Source organism: Phragmites australis, chromosome 8 (assembly GCF_958298935.1).
Source record: "Phragmites australis chromosome 8, lpPhrAust1.1, whole genome shotgun sequence".
Taxonomy (NCBI): domain Eukaryota; kingdom Viridiplantae; phylum Streptophyta; class Magnoliopsida; order Poales; family Poaceae; genus Phragmites; species Phragmites australis.
The window spans coordinates 6,522,298-6,534,476 of record NC_084928.1 but is presented as its reverse complement, the minus strand read 5'-3'; the positions used below and the strand labels follow the sequence as shown (position 1 = coordinate 6,534,476).

Here is a 12,179-nt window from a genome sequence, read left to right as displayed (position 1 = left end):
AGTCATTGAGATAATCAACCAAAGAGATAAACTGAAAATTCACAAGCACAATGACCTTCCTGCATTAACCTGAATATCATGATTATTGAATTCATTTTCATTTTTGTTTGTTTTCTTACAAAAAATAAAATGAGATATATCTTGGGTAAACCCAAATAAATGTAGCATAGGAGTTCCCTTTTTCAAGCTCAGGTGTTCTCTGAAAGTTAATGTTTCCATTTAGTACATGCTCAAATATGAAAATAGGACTATGGTTGTCCAAACAATAAACATGCATTCCAGTGACTTCATCATGTTTCCAAAGTACAAACAAATTTGTATCTTAGGCAAAATAAAGGTCAAGGTGCAAAACAAATTTGACAGACATGTGATTCTTGAACTGCCGTTAAAATTGGAATGCCAAAGAAAAGGAGAAGATCCAACTATGAAAAAAGAAACATGCCCTGGATGGTAAAAGAAGAAATACAGAATAGTTAAGCCAGAAACTAGAGTTGCGATCCTTTCAAGTGATTCAAGATTTGTGAGACTAAGGGTGAATAATAGAAGGACCTCTTGCAATAGCAGTGAAGCTTATAATGATGACAAAAACATAAATAATCATAGCAAAATCTTATGCAATGAGAAAAAAGAATACCGTAGGTAAGGTTACCACTTACCCGTCAGAAGTGCAAGATACCCATTTGCTAAACTTTGAGTACTTTAGTTAGTTGACTTGAGGATACTGATGGGGCTATAGCTTCATTCTCTCAAACATGTAGTTGGCTAACCTCAAAACACACATGGAGCAACAAGCTAAGCTAGCTAGCATGGTGTTAACCTATGCATCTCGCATTCTCTCAAACACAGGTAGGCCTCAAAGTACAGTACACAAAAAACTCCTTTAGTGTACTCTTAAGCAGGGATCTGCAAGAAACTATTAGTATTCAACAGGAGCAGGAACTGATGGATACTTGCCTACCTGCTCCAACTGGGAAACCAAATACTAATTGTCTGCTTGCCTACTATAGCATGCCTAGCATGTGTGGCCATGTATAAACATTAGTCAACCTAACAAAAATCAAGGTGCACTGAATGTGGTAAACCAAAACCAGTTACATGTTATGAAAATAACAGATTAGGAAATCATATAGCTCGGGAATGATCTCGAGAACAAAATGGATAATAGTTCATGCTACCAACTAATCCATAAAAGCCACTCAAAATTCTTCAGCCCTCAAAGACAACTATTGAACAAAGGCATTCCCAATCACCAGTGGCCCTAGGAACAATGATATTCAAAGAATGTCAATATACAATCCAGCAACCGGAAGCAACAAAGAAAAATTTGATTCAAGCCATGTTTCATAATGTAATCAAGGGTAGATACATGTAGAATTAAACATGTATATGCACAGATTCATGGTTGCATCCATCTTTTCTTCCTTGGTTTTCAATTCAGCATCCACATGCTTCAAAGGATGGATGATTCATCCATCCTGACACAACAATGCAAATGAGACAATATCCAAACATCACGAAAACAGAAGAGGAACTATAACATCCTCAAGTGCATTTTACCCACATCGACACTAGTCACAGACTCACAGGAGCCCCACGCCTACACAGACTGTGCACTCGCCGCACCACCATTTCGTCGAACTGCTGGCCAGAGCCTGGATGTGATGGTCTGGGCCTGGACAGCCGCAGCATAGCACAGGCATGGCCACAGACTCCAGCGGAGTGTCGTGGGCATGGACGGTGGTCAAGGCATCAGTGGTGACCACGGGCGTGGCCTGGAGCCAAGGACCTGTGCGATGCTACACCTGAGGCAGGAGATGACGGGGATGAGGAGGATCAGTGATTGCAAAGCCTCTCGATGAACAATGGCGGAAACAATGGCAGCGGCATTGAATGGCGAATCCTGGTTGCACTATACTGGCAACGATGGTGAAGGTAGTGATGGGTGCACTTCAACGGCGGCACACTTGGGTGCAGGGGGTCCATCTCTCCATCAGCACCGTGAAGTGGGGAGTGGTGAGCGGTATAGGTGTAGTAGGAGAGGAGGCGCATGAAGCAAGCCGCCAAGCATGACCGGTCATGACTCACTTAGATGCAGGGAGCAAAAAAGGATGAAACTGATTGGATCAAATCAGAAGCCAACGCCATCATCCCTAGCGGTTCAACCTACACAAAATCAAATGCAAGTAACGAATCGAACTCTCACAGCAACTGCAAAGTGAAAATCAATTCTCACTCCTCATTGCTCCTCTCCCCGGCTCTTTCCTACAGCTGAGCACCACCAGCTATGAGGCATTCAGAGCATGGTGGCACTCATCGATGCCGTCGCAGTGCTACATCATCTCCACGCCCGACGACGGCGACCACCAGCTGTGGCACACGTCAACAATTAACTGTGATGGCCTTCAGTAGCTGCGTCGCCACCAGCGTCGGCCACCCACGTCCACCCAGCCGGATCCGTGGGTCCAGGCAATGCCCGACGTTTGGGACCTGGCTTTGGTGGCAACTTGCTTCGAGACGAGAGATGAACCAGGAGAACAGCTTCGGGAGGCAGTGCAAGCCCAGAGAAACTAGGAGGATAGAGGAGGATCGATGCCATGGTCATGATGGAGCTGGCTGCATCGCCACGCATGGTACCATGGCAGCGGTGATGGAGGTGTGGTGAGAAGAGTGGATGGGATACGGCAGCGGCGACAGCTTCTATTGGATTGAATACCAATGGAGGTGTGGTGTGGCAGCGGTGGCGCAGATGAGAGCAGTAGGGGAGGAGAAAGGCGAGCACAAGGGAGGGTGGGCTCAAGGGTGCGCGCCAGCACCAAGGGAAGATGGAAGGCGAAAGAGATTGGGGAGGAAGGATGTGGATTGCGGCGGTCTCTACAGCTTGAGCGAGTAGGTAATGGGGGATCAAGTTTGTTCGAGGAAGAGGAAGAACCGGAGGTAGCTGATGCTTGTTATCACATAGGACTACCAGATGGACGGGGGAGATGCGGGGAGGAGTTACAAACTTTTTTTTACGCTTCTCTACTGGGTACAACTGTAGTATCTGTTCATGAGCATGCACATATACTCCATACTCTACACACGCACATCAAGTCACACCCTATGCACATATTCAGACCTACAACTACACACAGCTCAGAAGAACGCGTCCCTTGAGGGATCGGCGGAAGTAACCGAGGCTCCACAGGTGACGGACACGTCACACTCTCCTTGATGTGACATCCACGACGAGGAGCTTCCACAGAGCTATCAGCTCATTCGCGGAAAGTTACAACTTTTTAAGAAGTTGAGAGGAAATTGTAGGCCACGCAGTGGTGAGTTGGGCCTCTTGTTTTTTTTTTTTTTTTTTTGGAGAGGCCTGAGTTGGGCTGTGAGTTGAATTAATGGGCTAGCTTCATCTCATTTTAGCAATTGGGCTCCTCGCGAAATTCGCAAGATTTTTTGTATTTTTCTTTTTTGTTTGCAAAAATAGATGCTCAATTTCGAAAATGACAGGTCTAATCGCCATTTGCCGAGGAGACAAGTTCCTCAGGAGCTGAGGTGGTGTGCATAGGGCAGAGGTGTAAAGCATGTCTCCCAAAGGACAGGCAACAAAAACCTATCGCCCTATGGTTGGCTGATGAAAACACGTCGCCCAGTGGCCAGGTGATAGGACCCTGTCACCAACCAAAGAGCGACAAATTCTTTTAAAAAAAATTATGAGTTGCAATGTTCAACATTGAAAGTGAATGTGAACCATTTGTATGCATAGTTGAAAATTTTGTTTGAGTTGTAATGTTCAACTCTTTTCTATGATTTGGCTCGTAGCTTCTTTGGTGAGTTTTCGGTGTCATCATATGAAACTTGAGGAAGTTTTGGTAGAAAAAAAATAATTGTTCGGCTTACAATGTTGTTGGGGGAATTCCCCTACCCTAGGGTGTAGGGTAAAGGCATGTATAGGAAAGATCAACATTGTTACAATACAGTTTGTACCCAACATTGTGTCATGCTACAGTGCTAGCAGGGGAGTAGTCTTGTCCACGTGCGGCAAGGGGAAAGACTACTTTACCCTTGCTTTTATGCATCTCTTGCCAACTTATGCCAAATATCTAGGGGTGGAGATAGGACTATACATCTCCCCCTCATCTATAAAATGGCCCCAAAGGTACATGAGGGAAAAAAACTCACATTCATTCACAATCTCTCACTCTCCTCTCCCTCAGCTCCTCTCCTCCTCTCTCTCGGACTCTCCCGTGGAGAAAGGGGGTGCCCAAGTTCTCCCGTCTATTGTTATTTGCAACAAAAAAAACTCGACCCAGCGGGGGAGACATCCCGGGGCTTTGTTGCTAAATCGAGAAAATCCCCACCAAACACAGGGCATTATTTGGCAGCCAACATAGCTAGGTGGGGAGTTTTTTAGGGTAGATACCATAATTCGAGTCCTGGTCAGCTGGCGCTATCAGCAGCAGCCTTGCCAACGTGCTACAAGCATGTAACTGTTCTTTGCAACAACAAAGGCCCTAGATGCCTAGCTCAATACATAAAAGAAAAGAAAGAAAGGGGTGCATGCTGGCGAGGTGCAATACATGGCTCAAGGGGTACATAGATAATAGAAATATCATACAAACAGTAACACAAAATCATAAAAATGCAAAATGGTAGTTATATACATGAAAAACCTAAGTAGCAGGACAAAGAAGCTTAGTGCCTCCCCCACTTTGGGGGCACCACACGGACAGCTCGTGGCATGGGAAGCTTACGCCCAATAGCCCTCATGTGGTGCGGAATACGTGAGTGAATCAAGAGGGCCTAAATCCTGACTGGGCCGGGCTGCAGGAGCAAGCATGCTGTAGTCATCCTAAGACGGCTGCGTTGGGGCGAGGGGTGCGCCTCGTAGATGAGAGTAGCCTAGAGTGTCCTATGAGGGGACAATTACGCGACAGGTCAAGAGATTTTTATAGATCTCGCCCGACCGTTGGGGACAGGCCTCTCTAGCATCCCATACGGCTCGTAGTTGTAGACAGTGCGACGGTGGCCAGCCACGCCACCATTTGCCGCCCAATTGAAGGGCAATTTTAAATCTTGACTGTACAGAAAGTGACAAGAACCTACCACACAATCACTGAGAGATTTATTTGTTAGTTGTCCCATGTTTGGGTGAGATTTAAAAATCACCTAGTGGTCGTGCGACGGGAGTCTAGTCTTGTAAATTTCAAAAACGAGAGCCTAGTTTTGTAAATAAAAAATATTAAAAAAAACAATTGGCAAGGGCCCGTGCCGTTGTAGTTCTCAATTAATTTGGAGCTAGGTCCACGATCCACTTTGGGTTTGTAACTTGTTTCTTTTTTTCACAACTATGTAATTTGTTTATTTTTAAATCAAGCGTTTGAATTTTTGTTTATAAATCGGCTTCCAGCTTTTTATCTGCAACTAGTGGTTAATGGAAGCCACTTTCCATCTCGAAAGAAAAAAATAAAAGTAAATTTAAAAAACTACATTTATATGCTCAAAATTATCACAAAACTACATATTTTGAAGACCTTATTATAGTACTACACAGAGCGCGCACTGTGAGCTGGATGATGAGGTCGTTGATGAAACTGTCGGGCGACTCGGCGACCTGGAGAGGACGGGCATGACCACATGAGGTAGTTGTTCAAAAAATCGTTGGACCCGACGGTGATGGAGAAGACGGCCTTCTTTCTCAACAACTCCTTGCTTGGCTCTGTCCCTGCCCAGCCCCTAAGCAGAGCGTCCAGCTGCTTCCTTATGATGTTGAAGTAGTCTACCTGCAGGTCCATTCCGATCCTGATCGAAGCAATTCACGAAGAACTTATTGGATGACCTTCAGTTAGTATGTGACTGGCACGATGTCTGAAGAAATTGGGGATAGAAAGGATCGTGGATGGACTCACGAAGATTAATCTCCCTGTTCCGTTCAGTATCCCTGCACCTTATGTCGTGTTGTGAACGGCGGCGAGTAGTCTGCCCGAGCCTGACCCAGCATCTCTCCTCTCCTGGAATGGCAGGTCCAGGCTAGCAATGTAAAGCAAGCAAGAGAAATTGTCGTGTGGGTGCAGATTTTTCATAGGTCCTGGCCCAATCATTTTCTGCGCCCTTCATATTTTTAATCATTTGGAGGATTATGGAATGTTGCTTACTACACAGGGAACAGACTGGTCAAGCAGGCTTGACATTGCTGTTGCCTCTCAAGATAGAGGTGGTAGAGATCCAAAGGCACAAAACGCCGCCGGATGAGCGATTTGGAAGCCAAACTTGCTAGAGAGCTGTAACAAGATTGGTATAGACTTTCTTTATGCAATGAAGTGAACCTATCACAAATTAGCATCCCTAATTCACATTGCTATGCACTTTGCATCGACTTATTTAATGGCAATCACCTGTTCTTCTTCTTCTTCTTCTTTGAAATATTGGTTGGGCATGACTTGACCTTCAGTGTTGTGTTGGGAACGAATCCCCCTAATTCACATTGCTATGACGCCGTGGCATGCTGCCACGTTCAAGAGGCCCCTCTGCCTGCCATGTTCTGCGATGAACTGACAAAACCAACCACTGTGGCTGAGGTGAGGTTTGATTCAAGCTGTGTGTGTGTGTGTGTGTTTTTTCCTATTGCAAGTGTATTTTTGTGGGACATAACATGGACATTTCATCTTGTACAGAATCCATTGTGATTCTCTACTCGTGGAGTTAATAAGCACAGAATTGAATTGACGTCAACAAATTTACTAGGCAACCAACATTTCAAAGAAATGACTAGGGACGGAAACAGAAGAACAGGTAGGTGATTGGCATTCATAAGTCGATGCAACGGGCAGGCGACAATAGAAATATGAGTTCAGTCCACATGATGATGTGGGGGGGGGGGGGTAGCCAAAGCATGGGAAAACATGAGTGATGCTGATGCAGCCTGCTCAGGCTCAGCAATGGATGCACCAGCTACTTCATAGTATGTGAGTGGAATCCGATCAGCAATGGCAGTTCCCTTACCAGAACTCAAGCAGTGCAGTACTGCAGTAGCAATGGCAACTGCGATGACTCATTGCTTTCAGCCACCGAAGGGAACTATGGAACATAGCTCGGTTTTCAAATACAAACAGAACAATGCATAGCGGTACTCCAGCACCCTGCAACGGGCTGCCCTCAAGTCTCACCCCATAAATTGAGATCCAGGGAAGGAGGAAGAAAATAAGAACACAAATTTCCTGCACAGCTCCGCAACAGCTGATAGTTCGGGGGAAATGATCTCTTCGTCAAGGTGGGGCAGTCTCTACGATCTTAACCTTCTTCTTCTTTGATTTCTCCGGTGGCATCTCGGAAGTTGTGTTGCTCTCTGCACCACGAGCTATGTTCCTTCAGAGGCCTTGCCTGACACATTCGAGTGCCCCAGGCTGCTTTCATCCTTTCTCTTCTGCTTGTGTTTGGGTGTGGATTCCGTGCTCCATTGGCCCAGTGAAAGCGCCGAACCTTGGCTGCTGCGATTCTTCGATGCACCAGTAAACAGAGACATATATATTTTGACCAAGTAAAATATATATGTAGATATTTACTATCTGCAGTTGTTTTCCTTAATACTTTGACCAAGTGCTATAAGTGCCCCATATCTCCAAGTTTGACATTTGGATCTGACCTTTCAAAGATGGGAATCATATTCTGTTTATTCTCCTTCTGTTTTCCTTCAAGATCAGATTAGTCCAAACCAAAAAGTAGCACACATACTGCCATAACGGACAAAGACTAACACTTCTGAAATCAAATGTGATGCTACAAACTATCATATGCTGGGATTTCTTGATAGCAGAAGGCTCATTATGTTTACATAATTCACGAACCAGTAATTAATGTTTCAGCAAATGGAAGGAAATAATAGTTATATCGTAGCTCAGGGTTTTGCGAACCCTTCAAATGTACAACCAATCATGGCCTGTAAAAACTAACCCAAAAAAAACAAATATTTAGATATACAACACATTTCAGAAAGATTCCTATCTCAATAAAAGGGGGAAGCATCTGTGCAAAATACCATACAACTAAAGTACTAAGTTAATATTTCAGCATACCAGCTTTTGTTTCTGATCCTGACAGCATGAAGACAGTTGCATCTGGCTGCTGAGAAGCAAAGCTGACAAGCTCATAAGATTTCCCTGCCAAATTAAGTGCATGTCATGAATCTAGGTTCGAATCAAGGAATTAATGACTTACAGGCCATTCCATGAACAAGCTGAGTAACTGAGGACATTTCGCTCCAACAATCAAACTTCTGATATCCTCAAAAGATACCACCTTCTTTCTATAAACTAAATTATGAGTTACAACATCTTGTTTCAATTTCTTTTTTCAAACAACCTATGAACTAGTATTTTTTGTGCCTAAAGGTAAACTTCAAAATAAGTAGGACCGTGACTACAGTATGAATTAAAACTCCAACTGATACTTTATTTGGGTATGAAACACTACTGATCATCAAAGAATCGACATCAACTTGATCTTCTTAGAACATCAAGAGACAAACTTCACCATGGAAATGCAAGCAGTTCCATTAATAAGATTAGCATTGATGTCTTTACATTTAGTAACTGGATTTATATGCTCTTTGGGGAAAATAATCTGACCAAAGTTAGAGTGAACCGAACTCAAAATGTTGTCTGAATGTTCATAAGGCTCAAAAGCTATTAATCTAGTAATCATTAAGTCAAAACAGCTTTTGAACATAAATCCATGTCAGTTATCTTACCTGAGGAACTCTCCAAACTGCCCAAGTTTCCATCATTGTGTAGCTTAAGAGAAAGCTCTTTACCATGAAAATCCGAAACATCTAACTGCATCATAACACAACAAGCATTACACTGGATTTCAATGTGCAGCATATTAGCAACACAGCACTGGGGTGAAAGAAATAATCCACGTTACCTGATCTTTAGGCCACTGTATTAGCCAAAATTATGTTGAGTCTGTTGGTGAGACGTCAAGCATGGCTTCCTCTTTGACCTCTTCAGAAGCTGGTCCAGGCTCATAGCTACAGCGGTTGATGCAGAATTCAGATGCCAAAAAAACAGTAACAACTAACAAAGCATACAAGTATACAAGGCGTGCTAGTGAAACAAAATACGCTAACTCGATTTGTAGCAAGCAGGAGCATATCTACCAAGTTAATTTTAATCAGAACAAACATTGCCAAGCTTTACTGTAGACAGATGTTATGATCGAACTTAGCATTATTCCATTGTATTCAATGGCTCGTGCGTAAGCAGTAACAAGCATCAAATCACAATTACACAATGCTTTCACAGTCGAAACGATAATGGGTCCAGTTTATTCAGAAAAATGAGTATTCAAGCCGTTCTGCAGCGATGCAAGTTCCATGCAATAGAGAAACAAATCGATTGTATCATACCAAACCCTTGGTGCCCCCTTCACCATCTCTACCCCTCGACCACCGAATTTTTGGAAAATAAATAAACTGCACCCGCACCTCGGGTATATTGATCGTGCGCGCTGAAGGAGAAGAGCCTAATAGATCAATGGGTGGATGGATTAGATTAGCGGGGTACCACGCAGCAAACAAATTCCGAACTAACTGAAGGTAACTTGCAATCCCACGGAGGTCTGAACTCTGAAGCTCGCTGCAACCAGGAGCCTAGAAATCTGCTCTAGTCAGAGAGGTCTCGATCCGGACTCACGCACGGTCCGGCGTCGGGGGCTGCAGGGGAGGCCGACGGTCGACGGGATGCGGAGAAAGGCATCGGCTGTCGGCTCGAAGGGGCGGAGAAAGGGCCGGCCACCGGAGACCGGCCGCCGTCCTCTCCACCGAGGGAGCAGCCGAGCAAGGAGGTCAGCAGGGAGGTCAGGAGGAGTAAGTAGGGTTAGGCCCAGGCCGAGCGACCGAGACCCAAAGCTTGGGCTCTTTGGGCCTCTCTTTACCATCCTATCCACTCGTCCGTGGGCTCAATCCTCACTCGTCCTCCGAATTTTTTTTATATATTTTTTATAATATTTACAAAATTACATTATCATTTGAAAAAATTATAACAATAGGTTACTGTCACCCATTCATAAGGCGAGAGCAAGATCTCGCCCCATAAACAGGCAACACTATATGGGGCCCGACGATCAGAAATAAAAAAAAATTAGGTGACGTAGCACGTGTCGCTCATTCATTGGGTAACACCTTGCTGGGCGACACCTTGCTGTGGTCGAATTAAATTTTATTTGCGGTAGAATGGGCGTCTATGAGCCGTAATTTTCTTCTCGATTCGTGCAGTGACATTAGATATTTATACGATATTTTGGATACCCGAATTTGACAGAAACGAAAAGTTAAACACGATGATTTTAATGGAAACTGTGACATACACGAACGATGATATGTACGGTATACGATCATTCTAACCTAAACAAATACTGCGTCTAAAACTAACATGTCTTAGGGAATGTAAACAACAAGATTACGGTATCTGGTCTACTAAGTGGAATGTAAGTATTTTCCCACCCTCGCCATTTTCAGTCCTGCCTCATGCGTCCGACGTGCCCTCTCGCGCTTCTTCTCTCTTCGCCTCACGGGCCTCTGCCATCATGCGGTTATGTTCATCCTTCATTATCTGCTGCTCCTCTTGAATGCACTTGCGTGTAGCTTCCATCCTCTCTCGCCGGCTTCCATCTCATGGAAGTGTCTCCAAGCGGCATGGTGCTAAGTGTGAAGAAGGAACACATCCGCTTGCGACTACTCAGTATTCAGCCACTGTGAGAAGTCACATAGTGGTGGTAGAGACTGCAAGGGAGATCAAAATGTTCAGTAGTAATTCTTAGTTGTATTTAGAGTAGTTTAGCCAGAAGTAATTACCTGGCGACAGGATCCAACACTGCTGCTTTCCTAGGGTGGATCATACTCGTAGTTGCGGCACATGAAGAACATCATTCCGTATGTGTCAGAGAACTAGGAGGACTTCATCCCCCTATAAAGTTCTCTACACCAGTACATAGGCACTTCGACCCTCATCAGACGTAGTATCCGGCATGTATTTCTTAGGGAAATGATCAAATGACATTTTCGTCGGAGTTATGGAGGTTAGGGCTATTGGTTTGGTTCTACATGTGGCTAGAAGACCATCTATTTATACTGTGAATTCGTGCTGGTGCATGTACTAAGTCCATGAAAATCGACTGTGGGAAAGCAGTTGATTCTGTAATAATGTGTGGTCATATCAACTGAAAAGGCTACTTTTGAAAAGTCTACTTCTAAAAAGCCTAATTCTGAAAAGGCTACATCTTAAAATGCTACTTCTGAAAATTCTATTTTTGAAAAATTTTACTTTTGAAAAGGCTACATCTGAAAAGGCTACATCTGAAAAGGCTACTTCTAAAAAGGCTATTGATGATAACGCTAATTCTGAAAAGGTTAGATCTGAAAAAGCTAGGTATGAAAAAGGAGTGCATATTTTATTATCAAGGTTAATGTGTGCGAGTAACACAAATTTGACGGTAATATTATGCCATGGTAAAAGGACGTATGTCACTATAACGCATCTGTAAAAAGCTAATGTATCTAGAAATTAAAGTCACAGCGATCAATGGTGGGTAGGGGCGTGGTGGGTAGGGGCGGTAGGGGGTGAGGAAGAAGAGGGCAGGGGCGGAACCAAATTAGTAATTAGAAAGGCTCCTAAACTCTTAAAAAAAATTCAAGCTTTCTACATATAGCCATATAGTTTGCCCTCGCTAAAATTTACAATCCTAAATTCCTAACCATCTTCAAGCACCGATATCTTGATTGTTGTCCTAGTTGGAAACAAAAGGTATTCTAGATTGCATATGAAAATTTTACTTTCAAAATAACATTCTAACCACAATATTGGGACACACTTTGAGCTATGACAGGCAGTTGCAAGATTTCAATTTGGTGGTAGCCTTTCGTTTAGTTTGGTACAATACAAAGAGTATTAGCTTAAATCTGAGTTAGGGAAAGGGGCTCTGGGTATGAGTTGCATGTGCTCACCTAAAATGAATAACATTACCTATTGTTGCAGATATCACTCTAACCATATGAAAAACCTAAAATAGATAACTGAGTGAAATTTCATACCAAACATATCCATAATATATCCATGAATAAGCTTATGAGAGCTTCTCAATTTACTAGTTTTAAATAAAAACAATCACAATGCCATGATAGCAAAACTGAGATTTTTATA

General features: G+C 43.5%; 1 pseudogene; it reads right to left on the bottom strand.

Annotated features, from left to right (window-relative positions):
* Positions 1–6,800: 6,800 nt before the first annotated feature.
* Positions 6,801–9,605, bottom strand: LOC133926464 (uncharacterized; annotated as a pseudogene).
* Positions 9,606–12,179: the final 2,574 nt, after the last annotated feature.